The sequence below is a fragment of the Carassius carassius genome, chromosome 43 (assembly GCF_963082965.1).
Source record: "Carassius carassius chromosome 43, fCarCar2.1, whole genome shotgun sequence".
NCBI classification, from domain to species: Eukaryota; Metazoa; Chordata; class Actinopteri; order Cypriniformes; family Cyprinidae; genus Carassius; species Carassius carassius.
Window position 1 is genome coordinate 681,579 of NC_081797.1, and position 25,080 is coordinate 706,658.

General features: G+C 42.4%; 1 long non-coding RNA gene across 1 annotated transcript in view; it reads right to left on the minus strand.

Moving 5' to 3' along the window:
- The window catches only part of LOC132124901 (uncharacterized), a 326,429-nt gene extending 315,410 nt beyond the window's left edge, over positions 1 to 11,019 (minus strand). Inside the window, exon 1 of the long non-coding RNA XR_009426809.1 lies at positions 10,655 to 11,019. This is a non-coding gene — a long non-coding RNA (uncharacterized LOC132124901). The remainder of the gene's footprint in view (positions 1 to 10,654) is intronic.
- Positions 11,020 to 25,080: the final 14,061 nt, after the last annotated feature.

A 25,080-nucleotide genomic window follows, 5' to 3' on the forward strand; every position in this document is an offset into this window, starting at 1 on the left:
AAAGAAAACCACAAAATCCAAGTTAATGTTATCATTTTTATGGGTAACATTAAAGTCAAACACGACGAGTTAAGAAGATTAATGACAACATGGACCAAGATTCAGAAACAAGTGTAACTCCTGATCAACAACAAAAATGTCTCAAGCGTCAACGTGGATGTGCAAAGGCTACAGTGACACGCTTGATGACACAGATTACAACTTCTATGAACGGTAACCAGCCCAAAGAAGTGGAGATGAAACTTGCTGCTTTGGATGAGGCTGTTATGCGGTTTAATGAAATTCATGACATGTACCATAAAACATTAGAAGATGATGATGACCTTGATGCTTCTAAGGGCTATTTAACATCGGTCCTGCGTGATGTTCAAGACTTGCAGCACTCAGTCTTGAGCTGGTTTGAGGACTTTAAGCCATCAATGGGGGATCCAAACATAGAATCCTCAGATGGACTTGACTTCCAAGAGGAAGAGCGGAGGTTTGATGAAGCTGCTAAATCTCCAATGTCTTCTGTAGACCAGCTGTCTACCCAGCTTCAAGGGCTACAAAATCTAAGACAGAAAGAAAAGGAAGAGTTTTCCATGTTCATCGCTCGACAGGAAGAACGCCTACGTGCAGAGTTTAAATTACAACTTCAGCATGCAGAATTGGAAATGGATGGACTGAAAGGCTTACTGAAACTCAAAGATGCTGAGATGGAGGAAAATCGTCGAAAGGCTGAGTTAACAACAATAAATAAAGACTTTTCCACTCCTGTCTCAGGTAACCCATTCATTAACTTCCGTTCCTCACTTTCAGCAGTGAATGAGAATTCTCTATGCCAACTACTAGACCTATCAAGGCAACAATATCAGTCACACATCGATTCCATGCATCTACCACCAGTTGACATCATCAAGTTCGATGGAGAACCCTTAAAGTACTGGCAGTTCATGAGATTGTTCTCCTCTGTGATTGATAAAGAGACAGTGCCAGATCAAGAGAAACTCACTCGACTGCATCAGTATACTGTCGGCCAAGCTAGAGATGCTATCTCACATTGCTTGTATAACCCCAACTCTAGCCTGGGCTATGCTGAAGCCATGGCTATTCTGAAGAGACGTTTTGGCAATCCATACGCGATATCACAAGCATGGGTTGACAAGGTGCTTAATCACAAAGATATTAAAGACAACAAGCAGTTGCAAAGCTTCGCAGACATTCTGTGCAGCTGCCGAGACACTTTGAAGGCAATGAAGTGTGAGGAAGAGCTGAATGGTGGACGCACTTTGCTACAAATTGTGGAAAAGCTACCTGAAGACATAAAGAAAAGATGGCTCACAATAAACTATGAGATAATCAAGTCTGGTCGCTTGCCAAAGTTAGATGACATAGTCAGTCTTGTTCAATCAGAAGCTGATAAGAGAGCAGATCCTATCTTTGGGAATCTCCTTAGCTCTGCCAGTCGAAATTCTCCAGCAAGTTCTAAACCAAGTACTAAGTCAACTTTCAATAAGAAAAAGCAGACATTTGCAACAGTGTCAGTTACTAATGAATGCACCACATCATCCACACCAAAACCAACATCAAGATTTAAGTGTCCAAAGTGCACTGACGGACACTTTCTGAACCAGTGTCAAGCCTTTAGAGCTCTGTCGGTTCAAGAGCGTTTGGCCTTTGTTCAACAAAAGCAACTCTGTCTGAACTGTTTCATGAAAGGTCATCGCAGCACAGTCTGTACTCGCACTTGGGTATGCAAGGTGCCTGGATGTGGGAAAAAACACAACAGTTGGCTGCACTCCGCCATTGTAGCTTCTAACAATAACGACAACGGCCAATCTACTAATCAAGCTACTGGAGGTGAGCCAACTGCTGACCCGCCTCAAGCCATTCAAGCACATGCCACTAGAAAGTGCATTGAAGCCAGTCGAAAGAAGATTGCACTTCCCATCGTGCCAGTAGTGGTTTCAGACAGACACAACAGATTTTCTATGAATGTCTTTGCTTTGCTTGACAGTGGCTCTAATGGGACATTTGCTTCTAAGAAGTTAGTTCACGCTCTTAAACTGGAGTCACGCAAAATGAACATTAAACTGAACACCATGGAGACCAAAAATCTCAACGTGGTCACCTTAGCGGTGGACCTACGAGTTGAAGATGCTCAACAAAGGAAATCTTACCTGATGAAAGGAGTGCTCTGTCGGGATCACCTGAACATAAGTCTAGACAACTTTGTCACACAGCATGAGGTGTTCCAATGGCCGCACCTGAAGGAAATTGCTGATGAAATCAGTTTACCTGACGTTGATCTAGCTGATGAGGTTCACCTGCTGATAGGTCTAGACCAACCAGACATACTTGCTCCTCGTGAAACACGCTGCGGTGAATCAGGCGAACCCTATGCGATTCTAACTGGCCTGGGGTGGACACTTCATGGGCCAGTAGCTGATGGTTCAACCTCTGTTTCTGCCAATTTCATTCAAGCTGACCACACTCTACAACAAGCTGTTGAAAGATTTTGGAAACTGGATGATCCAGTACACATGAACAATAACTCACTGTCAGTAGTCGATGAGCAAGTTGTTGATCTATGGAACAAGCAAGCAGTCAAAGAGGAAGGTCATTATACTCTACCAATCCCTTTCAAAGAACATCCACCACGACTGCCCAATAACTACGGAATAGCCAAACATCGATTAGACCTTCTAGGAAAGAGGTTAAAGAAGGACCCGATTTTGCATTACAAGTATACAGAAGGTATCAGAGACTCTTTGCTGAAAGGATATGCAGAAGAAGTCACTGACATTAACAGAGACGATGGTTGTGTGTGGTACCTACCACATCATCCGGTGCTACATCCGCGCAAGCCGGAGAAGGTTCGTATTGTCTATGATTGTGCAGCACGGTACCAAGGTACTTCATTGAATGATCATATTTACCAAGGCCCAGACCTTACCAATAAGCTACTAGGAGTTCTTCTCAAGTTTAGGCAAGAACCTGTTGCTCTGAATGCGGACATTGAGAGCATGTTTTATCAAGTCCGAGTGCCATCTGATGAAAGAGATGTGCTTCGCTTCCTGTGGTGGGAGGACAATGACCCGGACAAACCACCTAAGCATTACCGTATGATGGTTCACCTTTTTGGAGGTGTCTGGAGTCCCAGTGCTGCCAATTTTGCCTTGCAACGAGTGGCTGAAGACAACCGTGGAAACTTCTCTAATGACACCTTGGAAACCTTGAAAAGAAATTTCTACGTCGACGACTGTCTTAAGTCGGTACCAACAGTGGAGGTCGCCATTAAACTTGCTTCCGAACTCCGTGATCTACTCACCTGTGGAGGCTTTAGATTAACCAAATGGTTAAGCAATTCTAAGGAAGTGATGAAATCAATACCAACTGATGATTGGGCAAAGTCGTTACATGAGGTTAACCTTGACCAGGAGGATTTGCCATTTGAACGAACACTGGGTGTCCTTTGGGATGTTGAAAGAGATTGCTTCACATTCGATGTCAAAGCTGTGGACAAACCTGCAACAAAGAGAGGAGTATTGAGCACTACCAGTTCCATCTATGATCCTTTAGGATTTGCAAGTCCATTCGTTCTCAAAGCAAAGGCAATCTTTCAAGAGTTGTGCCGCATGAAAGTCGACTGGGATGAGGAGGTGCCGGTAGACTTAGCAGCACAGTGGCACCGATGGCTAAATGACTTGCCTCTATTGTCTGCGCTGAAAATTCCAAGATGTCTTAGACCAACATCCGCTAGTTGCTTGTTAGCGACCCAGCTCCATCACTTTTCCGATGCTTCGGAACTGGCTTACGGCGCTGTTTCATACATCAGGATTGGTGACACCTGCAGGCTGGTGATGTCAAAGTCCAGACTTGCACCAATCAAGCCAATTAGCATACCGCGTCTGGAGCTACTTGCAGCTGTAGTTGCTTCGGAGCTGGACCAGCATATCAAGCGCCACTTGGAGATTCCAATTGAAAGGACCTTCTTTTGGACAGATAGTACCATCGTACTTCAGTACATCAACAACAAGCATTGTCGTTTCCAGACATTCGTCGCCAACCGTATTTCAAAAATACATGAGCGTTCAGAACCATGCCAGTGGAGACACATTGACTCTGCTTCTAACCCTGCGGATGATGTCTCTCGAGGAATGACCATGGGAGAGATTTTGTCAAGTGAACGATGGGTTTCTGGTCCGCACTTTCTCCAACTTGAGGAGGAGCATTGGCCTGCTCAACCGATCATAAATGATTTGCCAGATGAAGCAGAAATTAAAAGAGCCAAAGAGGTCTATGCAGCTAGCATAAAACCAAACCAAGTGATGAAAAATGCAGTGGACAGACTACTGGAACGATACTCCAGTTGGCATCGATTGAAAAGGGCTACTGCTATCCTGTTGCGTGTCAAGGCTTTGTTGCGCAAGAAAACAAGAGTGCATCTATCCGACCCTCTTACTGTAAGTGAGCTCCAACAAGCAGAATCAGCCATTCTCAATTACATACAAACTGCATCCTTCGGATCTTCTCAAGCAAAACCCAGTTCTCTTCTCAAGCTTAAACCCTTTGAGGATGAAAACAGCCAACTCCTTCGTGTGGGAGGCAGACTAACAAATGCCCCAATTCCCTTTGAGGCAAAACATCAAGTGATCCTGCCTAACAATCATCACGTCACCCATCTGATTATCAGTCACTATCATCTTCGCCTGGGTCATGCAGGTCCAGAGCGAGTACTTGCAGAAATTCGTCAACGTTTCTGGATTCTAAAGGGACGGACTGTCATTAACCGAACTCTAAAATCATGTCTACAGTGTCGCAAGTTAAAAGCTAAGCCACAAACTCAACAAATGGCGGACTTACCTGATTCTAGAGTGACTCCAGGTGAGCCTCCATTCACGCGTGTGGGCACAGACTACTTCGGGCCATTCTTGGTTAAGAAGGCACGCAGTGAGCTCAAGAGATACGGATGTTTGTTTACATGTCTCACTACGAGAGCAATCCACTTGGAAGTTGCGCATACCCTCGATACTGACTCGTTTATCAACGCCTTACAGCGATTTATCTCCAGGAGAGGCCCACCCACGGAAATACGATCGGATAACGGGACTAATTTCGTCGGTGGATTACGAGAGTTGCGGAAAGCCATCAGTGAGTGGAATCAACAAAGGATTTCAGATTACTTGCTACAGCACAATGTAAAGTGGATCTTCAATCCACCTGCCGCCTCCCACATGGGTGGTGTTTGGGAGAGGCAAATTCGTACCGTTCGTTCCATTCTAAACACTGTCCTGTCGCAGCAGGCACCAGATGACGAAGGTTTGGCAACACTGTTTTGCTGCGTTGAGTCTATTGTCAATGGTAGACCAATCACTAAACTATCAGACGACCCATCAGATCCTCTACCACTTACACCAAATCATCTGTTGTTGCTTCGTTCAGGCCCAACTCTACCTCCGGGAGCCTTCGTAAAACAAGACCTTTACCGACGCAGATGGCGCCAGGTGCAATATCTGGCAGATGTCTTTTGGTGCAGATGGCTGAAGGAATACTTGCCTGCACTGCAACAACGCCAAAAATGGCTGCAACCAAAGAGAAATCTTCAAGTAGGAGATCTTGTGCTTATTCTGCATGAGAACACACCACGCAATCACTGGCCTTTAGGTCTGCTTACTCAAGTCTATCCAGGTGCAGACGGACTTGTGCGTACTGTGGAAGTGAAAACACAGGCAGGTGTCTTCATCCGTCCCGCGGACAAGATCTGCCTCCTGGAAGCCAGTCTTCTTAGTTGATTAAGTTTAATTGTAACATCACCCTTACTTTGTTTAAATGACCTGTTTGGGTTATTGGGGGCCGGGATGTAGGGTGCTGCCCCTTTAAGGACGTGGATTCTGTGGGCTCATGTGATCACCTAGGAAGCAGCGCAAGTGAAAGAAAAAAAACTGAACTGAACCGATCTGAGTGTGAAAGCCCTGTTGATGCTCATATGCAGACTTTCTAATGTTCTAACAACTACAGATAAAACCCTTAATCTAAACTATATATTCCCAGCGTGGTGAGTAACTTTTGTTGTTATAAGTGTATTAAAATCATTATGTAGATCGCTATTTGCGATTAGCGCCTAAACGCCAAATGTGTTTAAGCTATTATGTTGGGTTTGATATAAGATAATATTGCCTATTGTCATATTTAAGCAATATATGTTGCATTTATTCATTAAACAGATCTAATATGTTTATCACACACATTGTTTAATGCTAATAGCTATACCACACATGATTTCTGCGTTGTAGGGAATATCTTTGATTTATACTTTAATTTTTATCATCGTCTGATGTTATGTTGTAGAAACTTATGTGAGAAGTGAAACCATTACTGGATACTAAATGTGAATTGTTTGTATTTACAGTTTGACCGCGCACACACCTAAATGTGTATATTGTGAGTTCTACACAAGTGGAATAAAGAAAAGAAAACCACAAAATCCAAGTTAATGTTATCATTTTTATGGGTAACAGTTACAAAGATACTCATTTTTAGATATTTACCTCTACAAGGTAGAAACCTCAGGAGGAAACAGACTACACAAATGTTCATCTGAACAGATGTTATGCAGCTTCACAACATTAATGACACTTCATTTCTTCTTTCCCAGTTTTAAACCTGAATCCAGGTCAATATAGCATTTCAATAATGTAAGGTGATGACACTAAACACCTGCTCATCATATTACTGCACAAGACCCAGAACTGACCGTGAGAGTTTACACTTCAGATATGTTCAACCTCAATTGGTCTGCGCAGCAGCGCTTAAAGTATGACAAAGTAGCGTGAGAGAAAGTATATGAAGCTGTCTTATTGCTCTCATGGTACCGTGATGTCATACTTCGATCGGTCTGCACAGCACTGCTTCAAGTCTAACACACCCATTATCTCTTCTAGGGAAAGATTAAGTCAATTTGCTTTTAAATAATAAACTTGAGATATATTCAATACAAATATTAAAAACATTTTAACAACTGAATGGACAAAGGTAGGCCAGACCATGCTACAAATCAGGGAAACTGTTAGGCAAGACTAAATTATTTGAGTTTGATATTGTGTAGAGATTATGTTGTGAATGGCATCTCTCTCCAGAACAGAAATCCATAATATTGGCAGTAGGCAGGGTGCAGACACTGGTGATGGACTGTGATGAGACACAGGTGTGGGACAGATCGTGACCAGGGCTGAATCTGGGTGTCTTAGGAGATCACAGGCTGGTCTGTCCTAAGCTATTGGGTGAAGAAAAGAAACAGTAAGAGCATTTTATGTAACAATCTTCACAAAAAGAGCATCACATCATATAAAACACATTATTCTTTAGCTTGGGTTAAACTAATTAATTTTACTTTGCTGGATCAGCAGCTATGCTAATGATGTCTCTATTTGTTTCTCTGTTTCTGCTGGATCTTCATCCCGTGGTAACTAGGATTTACACAAGCTCCAGTCTGGATCCAGAACACCTGAGAAGAGATGATGCTGACCCTCAGAGGACCCCAGATGATGCTGACCCTGAATCAACAACACAACTAACAATTATTGCTACAAGTGTGACTGCATCATAGAATAATTGCTGCTAATAATGTTCATCGTCTGGCTGACTACGTCTTGTATTAATATTTCTACAAATCCTGTCATACGTGCACAAACTGACAGTCACCACTTATAAGCTACAACTAAATATTGTAGAAACTTGATTTTCTGTAAAGTTGCTTTGTAATGATTTGTATCGTAAAAAGCGCTATACAAATAAACAATTTTAATCTCAAAACAAAGTTCATATTTTTCTGTCATTTGTCTTTTGATGAATGAAAACACATTGTACCATAGTAGCTAAAAATGTATCAGAAATGACTCTGCTTTGCTCTTTGCTTGTTGTTTTTTGGTTCTTTCTCCTTCTACCCCTATTTTTACAGTACTGTACCCTGCATCTCATAAACTTGTCCTTGGTCTCTGTGATATTGTAATTATTGTTCTTTGAACCTGCGACCATTCAAAATCTATAGATCAGTCAGTACTGTTCACAAATGGAAAGCACAATGTTCAGGGCCAAACAATTTGTTTATTGTACAGTATACAGCCTACAATGTACTGTAATATAAAATCAAAAATCAAAGGAGTAAACATGTGACGATCAATGTGCTTCTCGTCTTTGGGCTGGGTCAGGCCAGAGCACTTCATTGATGTCACAAGTAATATTGTCCCTCCTGAGGCAACGGGGGAAGAAGTCTCTTGTGTGCCGTATCCAGCCCTGACATGATTCCTCACCTATATCACCACAGGCTAAATCCATGGCTTGCAGCAGATTTACTCTTGTGTAGGGTTGTCTATCATAAACCTTCCATCTCCAAGACGAGAAAAACTCCTCAATCGGATTCAGCAAAGGCGAGTATGGAGGGAGGAGCAGGTTCATAAACTGCCCATTGATGTTAAACCATTCCCTTACCTGAGCAGCTCGCTGAAAACTGACATTGTCCCACACTATCACATTGGTGGGAATGGGATTCTCATTTAGCTCTTGAACCTGCTGCTCAAATAAATTATCTCTTAGATTTGCAATAAATCTTAGAAGAAGCTGGGTATTATATGACCCGAGTGTGACATGGTGATGCAGAGCACTATGGTTGCTGACAGATTCGACAAACATTTTGATGGTGGTTTTAGCCACAGAACTATAATAGAACTCAAATTATTGAAAATGAAACCAACACATCATTTAGTTTCAAATAAATACAGTCTTCTATTTTAGCAACACAAGGTTGTGTCTTGTTACAGATTTCTTTAAGAAGATTTTGCAGTAGTTTTCATTGTCAAAAGTGATGCAGAAGTCACGCTATTGACTTTCAAGAATCAATTTTTAAAACCTTTCAAAGAGTCTCCAGTGTTACTGCCCCCTAGAGGAAGATGTTTTGAGTCAGTTTGACATTCAAAATATTTTAATAAATTCATTTATTCAGTTTTCCATCTCAACTTCAAAGGCTGTGTCTTAAACGATCACTTTCATGCAGGTTTTACTCTCATTTGTGATTCAGGATACATGCTATTGAACTAAATTCAGATCTGTTAATAAATTCATGTAAAATGCTTGCAGTGTTCTTTCTCAAATCTAAAGGGTGTGTCTTGTTACTGGTTTCTAGAAGAACATTTTGATGGTGGTTTTAGCCACAGAACTATAATGGAACTCATATTATTGAAAATGAAACCAACATATAATTTAGTTTCAAATAAATAGTCTTCTATCTCAGCTACAAAGGCTGTGTCTTGTTACAGATTTAATAAATGATATTTTGCAGCAGTTTTCATTGTCAAAAGCGACGGAGAAGTCACGCTATTGACTTTCAAGAATCGCTTGTGCAGCCTTCCATTGAGTCTCCAGTGTTACTGCCCCCTAGAGGAAGATACTGCAGCTGTTCTGAACCAGTGTGACACTCAAAGTTATACATTATTTTAAAATCAATAAAGTCTTCTATTTCAACTTCAAAAGGTGTGTTTTGTTTCTGATTCGCGTAAGAAAATCTGTAACAAGCCACAGACTTTGAAGCTAAAATAGAAGATTGTATTTATTTGAAACTAAATGATGTATTGGTTTAATTTTCAATAATATGAGTTCTATTATAGTTCTGTGGCTAAAACCACCATCAAAATGTTCTTCTGGAAACCAGTAACAAGACACACCCTTTGAAGTTGAGATGGAATACTGTATGTTTTAAAGATGAGTGTTAATGGGTTCAAATTTAATTCAATAGTATGCATCCTGATTTACATGTGATAGTAAAAGATGGCTGTAAATATTGTTCTTTGAACAAATAACAAGACACACCCATTTCAATAACTTTTGTTGTGCTACAGGTATGTGAATGAAACCAACAGCTAAATGTTCTTTTATGAACACATAATAAGACACACCCCTTTGATTTGAGATTTATTATTTATACATTTCACAAATGAAGCATTTAGATGGAATTTTACTCTTCGTTTTGCACTTTGCAGATAGTCCCTTTCCTGCACTTTCACATTATAAAGTCTATCAGTTATAATTCCTTAAGGCAGATTAAAAGCATTAAAACACAATGTGTGTTCTCTTCTACATTTGAAAACAATTACAACATAGGAAGTTTCTTGTCATTGTGCTAAATCGATAAATAATTATTGAAGATCACTGAGACTGAATCTCTGACAAAATGTCAAACGTCGAACCAACTTTATATCGGTGGTTTAGACCCAGGCGGGAAGGAAGTCGACCGCAAGTTGAAGTCGGACGCGTGCCGCCATCTTGTAGCAGAACTTCACTTGCGTTAGCATCCCATTGACTCCCATTCATTTTGGCGTCACTTTGACAGCGAATAACTTTACATCTGAGGCGTTTAAAGACTCCATTTGTCCATTATTTATTTCTAAAGATACACGACAATGTATAAAGGGCTCCATTACCTTCTATGTTACATTATGGCCCCGTAGAAACAGTTTTTGTAAAAATAGGCTAACGATTGCGTCATAACCACTCGACTCTCTGTCGCACAGTAGAGAAATTACCGTACAGACAGGAGGAGAAGCTCGCAGGCAATCGGGGAGACGTCAAGAGAGAAGCCCATTTTAAAATACTATACAAAATAATTAATCAGAATACTTACTCCTTCTCACTCGCGCCACAGAACTCCCCGCTCAAGCTCGCCGTCTCTGCAAGATTAACGATGGCAGTTTGCACGCACAGCTACTAGAAGATTTACATCTGTCAGACAGGTTGCTGACGTCATCAAGCTTCGTTTGAGTCTGCGCGTCAGAAACGGAAGTGCTAAAAAACGCTAAAAATGGGCTTCACTTGACTCAATTGAGCTTCAATGGGGTCGCGGTGTCCATTTCTTTTACTGTCTATGGTTTAGACCCTCCAGCTCAGAGAAATGTAAGGCAAGTCAACCATGAACAGAGGCTCCGAGCTAACGTAATAACAGCGGCCCGGATCAAGTTACACAAGCACTAAACGTATATGATGGCCAGTTAACAGGTAAACATTTTTACCTTTGTGACGATGACACCCTGGCAACAGCACAAGCGCAGGTCTCGTTTCCAGCTGGTATTAACACCATTACGCGAATCACAAAAAGTCCTGTTCAGTGACAACAGTTTAACAAACTCACGGTTGCGGGATTTCGTTTCAAGTTTACCTTGCCAAACCATTCAGACTTCGCTTGTACCATGACGCTGATCAATTTTCTCAGTTGAATAAGGCTTTGAACCCGTGCCATGTTGTTCTTGCAGCGTGACATCAGCACCTAACAGCCAATTGAATGCCTTGAAACAGACGAAACCCAATTAAAATCTCGCGAGACACTAAGCGCCATTCAACTATCACCTGAAGATTAGATTGACACCAAGCACGCCATTATTGTTATTGTTGCATAAGATTTCTATTTTAAATAAGTGCTGTTGTTTTTAACTTTTTATCAAAGAATCCTGAAAAAGTATCACTGGTTTCAAAAGAAAATAAATAAATACATAAAATACATATACTAAGCTGCAAAACTGTTTCCAAAACTGATAATAAATCATCATATTAGAAGGATTTCTGAAGGATCATGTGACACTGAAAACTGAAGTAATGATGCTGAAAAACCAGCTTTGCATCTCAGAAAAATAAAATTATATCATAAAGTATATTAAAATAAGATAATTCCAATAATATTTAAAAATATTACCTTTTCTGTATCTTAGATCAAATAAATACAACCTTAGATCAGAACAGAATTCTTCTGTGATCACATGATTCTTTGGAAATCATTTTAATACGCTGATTTGATGCACACAATTGTGAAAACATTTACATTGAATATATATGTACAGTGAAAATTTACTTTCTTAAAATAAACAGCCTTACGTAATACCATTTCTTTCAAACACATGAAAATCTAACCAGTACCAAACTTTTGTCTGTGTAAATGTATAATTTTATGTGAACAGATCTCTTAGGTGCCGTTTTACTGCATATCGGTCGACCACTAATTACCTGTTTTTCATTTTTCCGAATCTTTACACATCATTTATATACACTGTAAAACATGATCTCATATAGCTTTAATAAACAAAAATGAAGCCGTACCTGCATTTCTTGTTTTCAGCATCTTTTCAGAATGAAGGCCAGCTGTACTTCTGACATAAACTCAGAACCTGAAATTGCTGGAAAAAGGATTCCCAAGTAGGTCCTCGCAAAAAGACAAAAGAAATGATTTAACAAATGAAAATGGCATCATTTGCCTTCATGTGTCATCTATTTAATACTACGAGGCCGTTGAATGCTAGAATCTGATTGGCTGATTGGTTTTTGTTAGTCCTGTAATTTGTTATTACAGTTTACTATGCAAAGTGATGTGGAACAGTAATGTGGTCAAGAGAGCTGCCTGGAAGTACGTTCACCGTGCGTTTCACAGAAAATAATTGCACACCTCAGAATGTCCCTCAGCCAATCAGATTCAAGCATTCAACACCCCAGTAGTATAAACTGTTTTAAGAGAGGCATATAAGGGAGCGTTCACCCAAAAATGTCTCACCCTCATGTCATTCCAAACCAACAAGACCTTCGTTCATCTTTGGAACACAAATTAAGATATAATTGATAAAATACCCCATAGACATCAATGCCACTACCATCTCAGGAAGGGGTTAAAGTCATTGTTTAAACAGTGCTCTTTTTTCTTTTTGTCAAAATGCCGGCTCCTGCATCAGCAGCTCTCATGAATGCATGTCAGAGACTGACACAGAAAAAACAATAACTGTTGAAAAAGTATTATCCTCACTTCATAATTAAGGTTGAACCACTATAGTCCTCATGTATTTTCTGGGCCTTGAGGTAGTAGTTGCAAAGCTGTCTATGCTCTCGGATTTGATCAAAAATATCTTAACTTGTGTTCTGAAGATGAACAAAGGTCTTACAGGTTTGGAACGACACGAGGGGGAGTAATTAAAGACATAATTCTCATTTTTTGGGTGAACTAACCCTTTAAGGAGAAATACAGCAGAAACGTTATTGAGCACATTTCTATGAGTATTTGCTACATCACACAAAGAGGCAATGAATGTGTGCAGTTGTTCTTTTTATCTTTGTTTTCCTAGAAAGAAAACAAGTACAGATCATATATACTCGTCAGAGGACGAGGCAGCAGAACAAGCACCCATTAAAAAAAGAAAAGCTGCAAACAAAGCAAGTGTTGCACCTGCAGCAAAACCTCCAGCCATTCCAAAACTTAACAAAGGTACATGGAAAATAATAATAAAAAGAAACAACATTAATAAAATGAATGCTATAAATAAAAGAGAGTAGGGTGGGGGGGCCAACATGAAGATTTAACAACCAAATAACAATGGAATTAGAAAGATGGCAGCATTATTTTATTTTTTACATAAAAGATTGATAAGCTATATTAGTAAAATCTGTTGACTTCAACAATCTTGTGACATTCAATATTTTGGTTTAAGAAAAAAAATTATTGAAAATATCAAATTTGATTCAGGAAAGTGTTGTGAATTTTGGATGATCTGACACAAAATGAGGCGGTATGAAGTAAGATTAAAGGTGTATAACAGACAGAACACACAAAGTTACATTTCTATTTTCAGCTCCTAATGTGCAACCTCAGGTTTGACAGAGCAGAGCAGTAAACGCTCTCAGCAACTGTAAGTCTAAACTTTATATTTTATCTTCATTTCATTTTTATATCCAAATCTACAATGTTTAATAAGCATACAGCTGCACTGCTTGCTCCTATTTTGTGTGAACCCATTTTTAAAGGTGATTTTTAGCGTATGGAAGGCCACTAATGATCCCCCAATTATCAACAGCATTTGTCAATCAGCAACAAAGAGACACGGAAGACCAACAACAGACCTGGTGTGAGAGTCTCCCCAGCTTCCAAGGGAAAGAATTAGCTGTATTTGGCTAGCTGGAAAGATAAATGTAGAATCAACATTTGATGCAATTTAACGGGAAAATTAAATCATAAAAAACTGTGAATTACTCATGTCATTGTAAACCCAAAAACTTTAAATCTTCATTTGTGATTTGAAAATATTCAATGAACTCAGGGATTTCTGTTCCTACATTTCCATAGTCCATACAGAGATTGTAGAAGTAACGGATACAATATGAGTGGCTTAATTCATAATTGATTCATAATCGCTTTATACAATTAACACATTTTTTTTGATTCAACTTACCTACTCCCCGTTTCTCAGCTCCACTGCGCATGTCTCAGCCGGACCATGACGGAGACGGCTGGTGTGTTGCTCACCCTAACACACAAGGTAAAAGCATAATCAGGGATAAAGGAAATCTGAAACACATCTCACAGCATTTAAATAAATCTAAAAAAAAGGAAACAACATTGTGTTCAATCCATAGAGCACACGTTTGCTGTCCTGAGACCCTCAGGGACCACCAAGGAAGAGCCAGAGTAAGTTCATTACACAAATACACTCAAGTCATTATTTTAATTCGACACCCTTCACAGATCCTTCTATTATTTAAAAGAAAAGGAGTGGCTCATTTTTTTTTTTTTTTTTACCATTTTGGGCACTCTATATACATACTGCAGACACAAAAGTGTTCCACAAAAGTAAATGTAAATGTGAATTTTGTGGCATTAACGTGGCACGACAGATCACAGTTCAAACTGCAATAGCAATGTATCAATGTACATTAAAATAACTTTAAAGTAGATACATAGATACACACATGGATAGATACATAGATCAAGTATCTAAACAACGCCGCGAGTGGGGCTTGAGGAAGTGACGTCAGTTGCGTCTGCACAGTGAGACACAGGAAACAGAAATACTGCAAAATAATAATAATAACGCGACTAAATGAGAGGAATTTCGTTTCGTCTCATTTTCGTCACATGATAAAGGTTCATTGACGACGATATTTAGTCATAATTTTCATTGACAAAAGCAACACTAATGCCAACCCAGCATAGACCCAGGAAAAACCCTGGACTTCAAACATCATGACCACCAACCCCACGCCCCTCAGATTGTTTTATACTGATCTGCATGATTTCACATGGCTCATGATTTTAGACCCCAAAAAAATAAAACGTAATTCTGGCTACTGAGTGTGTTGCAGGCCTTAGTTTGTTATTTGCTAAATGTAAGAAGCAAATCTCCCCCTCTCCATCTTTCTCAGCTTCAGTGGGCATCTCTCAGGCAGAGCATCATGGAGACGGCTGGAGTGCTCATCCACCTGACACACAAGCTAAAACAACATTAAATAGAAATAAGGAGATGAAAATGAGAAAAACTTCATTTACAGCATTTAAAACCAGATAATATAAGATGCATGATCTGTTTAATCCATAGAGCACACCTTTTCTGTGCTGAGACCCTCAGGGGCCACCAAGGAAGAACAGTGAGTAAGTTAAGAAGGGGAAAAACACAATGTCTGATAACATGAACAATGTCCAGGAATACAGACATGATGGACTGCTACATTCACTAGCGGTGTAACGGTACGCAAAAATCACGCTTCGGTACGTACCTCGGTTTTAAAGTCACGGTTCGGTTCATTTTCGGTACAGTAAGGGAAAGAAATGCAAACATTAAACTGCAGGTTGTTTATTACTATAAACTTTTTTTTTACAATTTGTTTACACTTTTTTTAAATAATATTTAATAATATATATATAAAATAAAAAAAGAATAGCAAATAAAATACTGCTGCAAAGTTCTCCATTAAATAAAATACTCTGTCTCAAACCAATATCATATAATAAAATATAATGAAAAATATAAATAAATAACTATGATTGCAGTGCAGCATTACCAATCCCTGCTTGTAGGCCTGCTCATATTTAAAAAATATTTATAACTTTTCCAAAGTGTAAAGTGCAGCATCAACAGTTTCAGTTTTTAGACCTGCTCAGATTAGAGTCCTGCACGGGTACCCGACGGGTGACCCACAAATTTGGCTGAAACGGGTGAAAAATATCCAACTGTGTCGGGTGCGGGTCGGGTCGGACACAGGGGAAACACGGGTCTAAACACGGGTACAAAACAGTCACGTGCAAACGTAAAAATAGGCCTACGTTCCACTTTAAAAAAAATCACAACCGCGCGAACAGCTGCCTGAGTCATTAGTTAACAGACGTAAAATATCAGCCAGCTGTTTTTTTTCCGTTGTTTTTGTTTTCCGTTTATATATATATATATATATATATATATATACAGAATCTGAATTAAAATGTGTTTGATTTAAGCCTACATAACAAAACAGATTTAACTAATCATGAAGTCAATCAGGATGCATAACACAGCCTACTATAGGCCTACACCCAAAAATGTCTGATGTAGGCTAGACGAAATTGCGTTACTCCGTTTTTTGGTAACGTCAGCCATGTTCTTTATGTACCGGCTTTTTGACAGCTTCGGCTGAGGTTGCCCTTGTGTTAATGCCAAAGGCCGTGTAATAACTTCTGTATGAGCTGGCAATAAAATTTGAAAAAAGTGTGTCTAATGTGATTTGATTTCGGGTGCGGGTCGGGTGTCGGTTCTATTTTAAGCGGGTCGGGTCGGGTAAGGATTTTAATTAGTGCTGCTGTCGGAAAACGGGTCGGATGCGGTTTTAAGCACTGCGGGTACGGGCGGGTGCAGATTTACAAAATCGGACCCGTGCAGCTCTCTGGCTAAGATTTCGTTATTGCGTTATTGATGCCTTTTGAAAACCTCAGGCCGGTGACACACTGGCATATTGCACCTGTCAAACATAGTCTATTTTGATGTCAATACTGTTGACGGTGTCCTTTATCAGTAGGCTTTATATTTATGCTCAACATGAAGTATAGATATTGTTGTCGTGAAGACAAGATCCTGGTCTGTCGGCGGTCTCTCTCTTTGTCACCTACAGTAGCAGTCAGGCACCATTCTGGTGTGTAAAGACACGGAAAACGCGAAGCAGCCGTCACGCAACTGACACGCAGCAGAAACGCCACGCTCACGCCACGCAGCAGTGTGTCACCGGCCTTAGAATCAGCTGCAGGGCGGGATTTACGCTGAACGCGGAGACAAAATATTGCATTCGGTCATTCGGTACACATGTGCACCGTACCGAACGCCCTGTACCGAAACGGTCCGGTACGAATACACGTACCGTTACACCCCTAACATTCACTGGAAGTTGTTTGTTCTGAAAGTACAACAATCTGCACGTTTTTGTAGAATTGAACTAAATCAAACTGCACACAATTTCAAATCATATTAAATATTATGATTTAATGTTATATAAAAATGTAGGGTATAATAGGAGATGACAGCATTATTGTCCATTTTAATAATGTTCCAAAAATAATTTAAAATGAAGTTACACCAAAAAAAAAAAAGAAAAAGAAAAAAAGAAAAAAACTATTTGGTACATACCATCAGTTTAGACGTTTTATCGATATTCGATGGTATCGTGGCAATTCGGTTGGTGCCTAAAAAGTATCGAACTCGATACACAGCACTATTTATAACTTTGACAATAATTGTAAACCATGATAAACTAAGTCATTGGAGTATTGGAGATTTAATTACGTTATATGGTATAGGAAATCTTTTTTATTTTTATTTTTTTATTTAGGCTAGTTAAATTAATTTCCGGGCTACCAAAATCTGAAGAGTACCTGTACGTAGGGCTACCAGGGATTTTTTTATTTTGTGAGCCCTGATTCCCCTTGTGAAATTCACATCAGAGTCCTCATGCTGTCAACAGAATACCAATATAGATTTTTGGTCAATGTCAATGTAAAAATAATTGAACTAAACTCTTATTACAGTTATTATAAGAGGCAAAGATGTTTTATGATTTTCTGAAATTTGGTTTTAATTTTACGGTGTATTTATTTGTTTTGGTACCAAGCAAATCTCCCCCTCTCCATGTTTCTCAGCTCCAGTGGGCATCTCTCAGGCAGAGCATCATGGAGACGGCTGGAGTGCTCATCCACCTCACACACAAGCTAAAACAACATTAAAAAGAAATAAGGAGGAGAAAACACTAATTCACAGCCCTTGGCACAATCTAAAACTGAATAACATAATATTTTGTGTTCAATCCACAGAGCACACCTTTTCTGTCCTGAGACATGTTTGATGTTGAAACCATCATCGAGGGCTGTTGCGATAACCGCAATATTGTAATACCGCGCTATTGACAAGCAAACCGCAGAGGAGAGATAGCAACCGCAGCGTTCAGTGTTTTTCCTTTTTTTTTATGAGGCTGTGGCCTTCTTGTTTTTTCAATTTGTCACTGTGCATTCAATGTTAAATAAATTAATGATACAATATGGTTATGACTGTAATTTTCTCGCGAGCCGTTGTAGCTTTATGGTGCTCTGTGCAAAAGGCTCAAGTGATGTGAATATGGACAGAGTATGTACAGCGAGTGTTCGTTCAGACCACGCCTTTTTTCTGACATGTTGCGACATGCCCTGGCTTGTAGAGAACGGCTGTCAGTTTAGTTTCAGTTTCAGTTGAGCTAATCTTCGCATTGTGTTCGTGTGCGTCAGTGACCACAAGTAAGTTGGAACTATATCATATAGATTATAGTTTATATTAGTAATTTATGTTAACGTTGATAGTCATTGACAGCCTTTATATCTGTTGTATGTGTGACTTATATGTTATTCCCATTGTGGTTACGTTTCGGGACATGTTTAGCACTGCTTGTTTAAGTGACTAGAGATAGTTATTCAGTTAACTAAATTGTGTTTATGGAAGTAATATTGATGTTTATTTCCTTTCATTTAGAACCACACCTACACTGTAAAACCATAAGAAATAGTGCCTGTGCATCGCATCTGTATTCCCAAAGTGTGCATCTGTATTCCAGAAGTGATATATCTGTATTCCAAAGTGATATATTAAAGCCTTCAACATATATCTCTGCCTTCCGTGTCCTGACTAGACACCCCATATCGTTGACTAATTTTCATAACCAGAGCCCCATTACAATTTATGGTCCTTCGAGCCGGATAGTGTCAATGATATGGCAACCAGTAAAGAAGGAATCAGCCTCCCTGTTTCGCCAGTGCGCCCCAAACGCTCACTGCAACGGCCAAGATATCTGGATGATTTTTTAGTCTAATATTCAGATCAGCATAGCTTAGCGCAGATGCACAGGCACGAAGAGGAGAGGGAGCTACGCAGTCCTGCTAGAAGCATATCCTCAATGTCACCAATGCATAATGCGAATGAAGTCATTGTTCATCAAGCCTTGGAGACAGCGCGGCAACAGAGTGAAACTGCTAAGAAACAAACAGAGCTTTTGGAGTTTTTCCTGCAGCATCATTCCCCTCGGACCTCAGCTCAGTCGTCAAGGAGGTCATCACGGCATCAGACCCCAGTACGCCAACTCTACCCAGACAGAGGAGGTGAACCACAGCCTTTGCCAACCCTTGTTCCTCACCAACACAGAACTGAGGATCACCCAAGTGTAGCTGCAGAACTAACCCATCAGCTAGAACAAATGACACTTCCTCCGTCTCTCAGCCGAGTCACTCAACCCCCTCAGCATACGCTCGTTCCACGCTATGGCGTTCAAGCTATCAAGCAGGATTCTGAACATGATCCACCAGCTCACCTTCAGCCCAGCTATCCCAGAGAGTCAACCCAGGGTCTACAGCCATCAGTAGGCTTATTAAGAAATGCCACATCATATAGCTCACTCTCGTCCTACCCTATATCGGGTAATTGTGAGCCCAGTGCAGCGGCACCCGGCAGCCAATACGAGAAAGGTAGGGAGCCTCAGTTGGAAAATCCACATCTGGTGCCACCTGAGCCTCATACATCACATCTCTCACATGTGGCTCCTCCCAGATCGCTACATGGAAATCCAGCTTTCGATCAGATGATGCCTTTACCCGTGCACCAGTCAATACCTCAGCCTCCTTATGTACCCCAACCTTTCTACCAAGGGAATCCAGCCATGCTGGCCCATTATCCATCCACTGGATATCAGCATACACCCCCCAATATAGAAGGCCCAACATTTCCTGACTTTACCAAGGAGGACAGAGCTCAATATGTGGAGCTACGCCTTTCCCTTAGTACACTCCTCCATCCTTCTCAGTCCGAGCATTACAAGTATGCCATCTTGCTGAAGCATGTCAAGGTGCCACATGCACATCGCCTAGTGCTAGCTCATGCAGAGTCTAGTATGCCCTACTCTGAAGCTCTGAAAGCACTGGATGAACGCTATGGACGTCCATATCAGTTTGTGCTGAAGGAGATAGAGGACATGGAACGTCTACCCCCCATCCGAGATGATAGAGCTCTCGACGAGTTCTCCATCAGAGTGCAGTCGCTGGTAGGGATGCTGAAAGCTCTCCGAGGTGAAGGCCATGAGGAACTCCACTGCGGCTCCAATGTGAAGCGCCTTCTAAGCAGGCTCCCCAAGCACCAGCAAGAGAGATTTCGTCGTCAACAGTATAGGAAGGACCCGGATAAACTGAAGCTAACGCTCATTGAATTTTCAGAGTGGCTGAAGGCAGAAGTCAGATGCCTGGACATTGAGCCCTCACTTCAAGCTCACAGTGAGAAGGATAAGAGGGAATTTAAGCAGCAGAAGTCCAAGGTTAAGATTACTACGGTTATGCATGGGATAGACAGTTCAAGTAACCATCCATCCGACACGCCCTCTCAAGCAGCTCATTCTATGCGAACCCAAGGGAAGGGTAAGATATCCTGCCCTTACTGTGAGGCAGAACACTACCTCAGCCAATGTGAGAGCTTCGCTAGACTTACCAAATCAGAGATGGTGGACTGGATTAAAGTCAAGAGGAGGTGCTGGAGATGTGGACGTTCTCACCTAGCTTCTGCTTGTGACCTCAAGAAGCCGTGTCGCCTTTGTAAGTCGAAACACCTCTCTGTCCTTCACGAGGTCAACCAGAGGAGTGGGAACGAGCCCACCATCACATCGACGGCAGAGACTCACTACCTGGATCAGCCAAATAGATATAGCCAGGTGCTGTTAAAGATTGTCAGAGTCAATTTGCAATACCAGGATAAAGTGCTTGACACGTATGCAGTGCTGGATGATGGCTCTGAGAGAACCATTCTGCTTTCGTCTGCAGCACGCCACCTAGGAGTACAGGGTCAAGTAGAAGACCTCACACTCCGTACTATCCGCCAAGACATCAAGATACTGTCAGGCTCACGTGTGTCCTTTACGATCACTCCAGCTTCCCAACCAACAAAAAGGTTCTCCATTCAAGGCGCATTCACAGGTGAACACCTAGGCCTCTCTCAGTACAGTTACCCGGTTACCCAGCTCCAGAGAAGATATCGCCATCTACGAGGTCTGGCAATCCCACCCATCGATGGTGTTCAGCCAACCCTCCTGATTGGATCGGATAATGCTGATCTGATCGTTCCGATTGAGCCAGTGCATCTTGGTCCCCCTGGTGGTCCTGCAGCAGTCAAGACTAAGCTCGGTTGGACACTTCAGGGTCCAGCAAAATACCTGCAGCAACAGCTTCCCCCCACACAGTGCTTGTTCACCACAGTTTCCTCCCCTTCTGCTGAGCTGTTCAGTCAAGTTGAACGGTTGTGGCAGTTAGATACACTACCTTTCAAAAGTGAGAGATTGGTGACCAGATCCAGACAGGACAAGTACTCAGTGGACCTATTAGAGGCCGAGACCATCCGTGTAGAAGTAAACGGAGTGCATCGGTACGCTACACCCCTTCTACGAGTCCCAAACATGCCCAAGCTGCAAGTTTCAAAGGAAGTCGTGATGAAGAACCTGCGAAACACAGAGAAGAGGTTAGTACAAGATCCACTGCGTGCATCTACCTACCAGGAGGAGATCAAGAAACTTGAGATTGCTGGGTACGCCACCAAGATTGACTCCTGTGAGGTGGACTCATCCAAGGAGTCGTGGTTCTGCCCCATCACATGGTCAGACACAATGGCAAGGAGCGGATTGTTTTCAACTGCAGCTTCCAGCTTGGCAGACAAAGTTTGAATAACTACCTCCTTCCTGGTCCAGCCTTAGGACCCTCACTCCTTGGAGTCCTCCTGCGCTTCAGGGAGCATCGAGTCGCAGTAAGTGGAGACATTAAAGGGATGTTTCACCAGGTCCGCCTGCTGGACAGAGACAAGCCTTTGCTGAGGTTCCTTTGGAGGGATCTAAAAACGGACAAACAGCCATCAGTGTACCAGTGGGAGGTTCTGCCGTTCGGGACGACGTGCAGTCCCTGCTGCGCGATCTTTGCTCTTCAGAAACACATCAATGAGTCAAGTCAATCAGGAGAAAATGTCCGCCACAGTGTGGAACAGTGTTTCTACGTCGACAATTGCCTGCAGAGTCTACCCACCGTAGTAGAAGCCAGGAACCTCGTGACGAAGCTTAGAACCATTCTAGCTGCAGGTGGCTTCGATATTCGTCAACATGCCAGTAACCAGCCAGAGGTGATTCGCAACTTGCCTAAGGAAGCCAAGTCTGACAGCAGCGAGAGATGGGTTTCTCAGACGTATGGTGAAGCTCAAGAAATGACGCTAGGCCTCAGTTGGCACTTCATGGAGGATACACTCCATTACAGGCATCGCCCGGTTTTCCCAAGCCAGACGACCATGCGAAATATCTATAAGATATTAGCAAGCCAGTATGATCCCCTAGGTCATATCCTGCCTTTCACGACAAGGGCCAAAGTTTTGGTCCAGAGACTGTGGGCCAAAGACCGCGACTGGGACGACCCAAACTTACCGGTCGACCTCCTGCAAGCCTGGACTTCATGGGAAGAAGAGCTCCCTCAGCTCTCAACGGTTAGTCTCACCCGGAGTTACTTCCCACTGGACGTGGATGTAAGTGCCATCACCCTCAAGCTTCATGTATTCTGTGATGCATCAGAGTCCGCCTACGGGTCAGTTGCTTACCTACGTGGTGAGGATCCTCATGGCCAAGTCCATGTAGCCTTTGTGCTGGCACGTTCAAGAGTGGCACCGAAGAAACAACAGTCAATGCCACGCCTTGAGCTCTGTGCCGCCCTTACCGGAGCTCAGCTTGCCCAGATGATCCAGAGAGAGCTCACCCTTCAGTTGAGGGACACAGTGCTGTGGTCTGACTCCACCACAGTACTTGCCTGGATACAGTCAGAGTCCTGCAGATACAAGGTGTTTGTAGGGACTCGTGTATCTGAGATTCAGGAGCTGACGGATCACCGGTCATGGAGGTATGTGGACACACAGAATAACCCCGCGGATGCTATCACCAGAGGGATGACACTATCCGACCTAGCCAAGCCAAACCAATTCAGCCAAGGTCCTGCCTTCCTTCGGCTATCACGTGAAAGATGGCCAGCCACAACTTCTTTCGTGGAGGTCACAGATGAGACAGAGATGAAGAGGTCTGCGTTCTGTGGCATTATGTCAGCCATTACGGCTCCAGAGATCCCAGCCACTGAAGACCACTCTACCTTCGAAGATCTCCTTGAGGCAACGAGTAGGTCACTGCATGGGGCGGCCTCCCAATCAAGCGCCCTCAGTGCAGATGACTACGCAGAAGCAGAACTCAGAATCCTTCAGAGAGCACAATATGATAGCTTTCCAGACGAAGTCAAGTGCCTACAAACAGGGAAAGCACTTCCATCCAGCAGTAGGCTCTTGTCACTTGCTCCAGAGTAAGATGTCTCTAGGGGCCTTATCCGAGTAGGTGGTAGGCTGCGCCGTTCTACTAGTCTGGAAGATGATGTCGTACACCCAATTGTGCTGGAACCCAAGCACCATATTACCAAACTTATCATACGACAGTACGACAACAAGTTACACCATTCTGGATCGGAGAGGGTCTTCGCAGAGCTCAGGCGCAAGTTTTGGATCCTCCAAGGCCGAGAAGCTGTGCGTCGTCACCAGAGATCCTGCCCGGAGTGCCAGAAATGGAGAGCAAAGCCTGCGATTCCTAAGATGGCAGATCTGCCCCCTTGTCGTCTCCGCCTCCTGAAGCCTCCATTCTATTCAACAGGAGTAGACTGCTTTGGCCCATTCCAGGTCAAGCGAGGTCGGAGTATGGAAAAGAGATGGGGAATTGTTTTTAAGTGTATGACCACCAGGTGCATTCACCTCGATGTGCTGCCCAACATGGATACCGACTCGTTCCTTATGTCACTCAGAAGGTTCGTGGCTAGACGGGGAACTCCCTTCGAGCTTCTCTCTGACTGTGGGACCAACTTCCGCGGAGGGGAGCACGAGCTCAAGGCAAGTTTTGAGGCCATGTGTGTGGAGCTGCAGACTAAGTTGGCTAAGCACCAGATCCGTTTCCAGTTCAACCCACCAAATGCACCTCACTTTGGTGGAGCCTGGGAGCGGGAAGTCAGATCCATTAAGGCTGCACTCTATGTTACTCTGGGAGCACAGACAGTGACCGAAGAAGTCTTGCAGACAGTCCTGATTGAGGTGGAGGGAATCCTCAACTCTAAGCCACTGGGCTATGTGTCGACAGATGTAGCCGATGTGGATCCCGTGACCCCCAATTACCTCCTCATGGGGCGGCCCGACTCTTCGCTTCCTCAGGTGGTGTACCCTGAGTCTGAGATTCTCAGTCGAAGAAGATGGCGGCACAGTCAGGTGTTAGCTGACCAGTTTTGGACGCATTTCATACGGAACTACTTGCCTTTCTTGCAATTAAGGCAGAAATGGGTAAAGGACACAGAGAACCTCACTGTGGGTACAGTGGTGATGGTAATTGACCAAAGGTTACCTCGTGCATTGTGGCCCGTGGGACGAGTCACAAAGACCATTAGGAGTGTCGATGGGAAAGTGAGGACTGCTGAGGTGCAGGTAGATGGGAGGACCTACACCAGACCAGTGGCCAAGCTCATTGAGCTGCCAGCCATACCGGATAATGCCTCGACAGCAGCTCCTGTGGGTAGTTGAGCCTCTCCAGGAGATAATTCACACCGTGAATTATGGGGCGGCTGTGCAAAAGGCTCAAGTGATGTGAATATGGACAGAGTATGTACAGCGAGTGTTCGTTCAGACCACGCCTTTTTTCTGACATGTTGCGACATGCCCTGGCTTGTAGAGAACGGCTGTCAGTTTA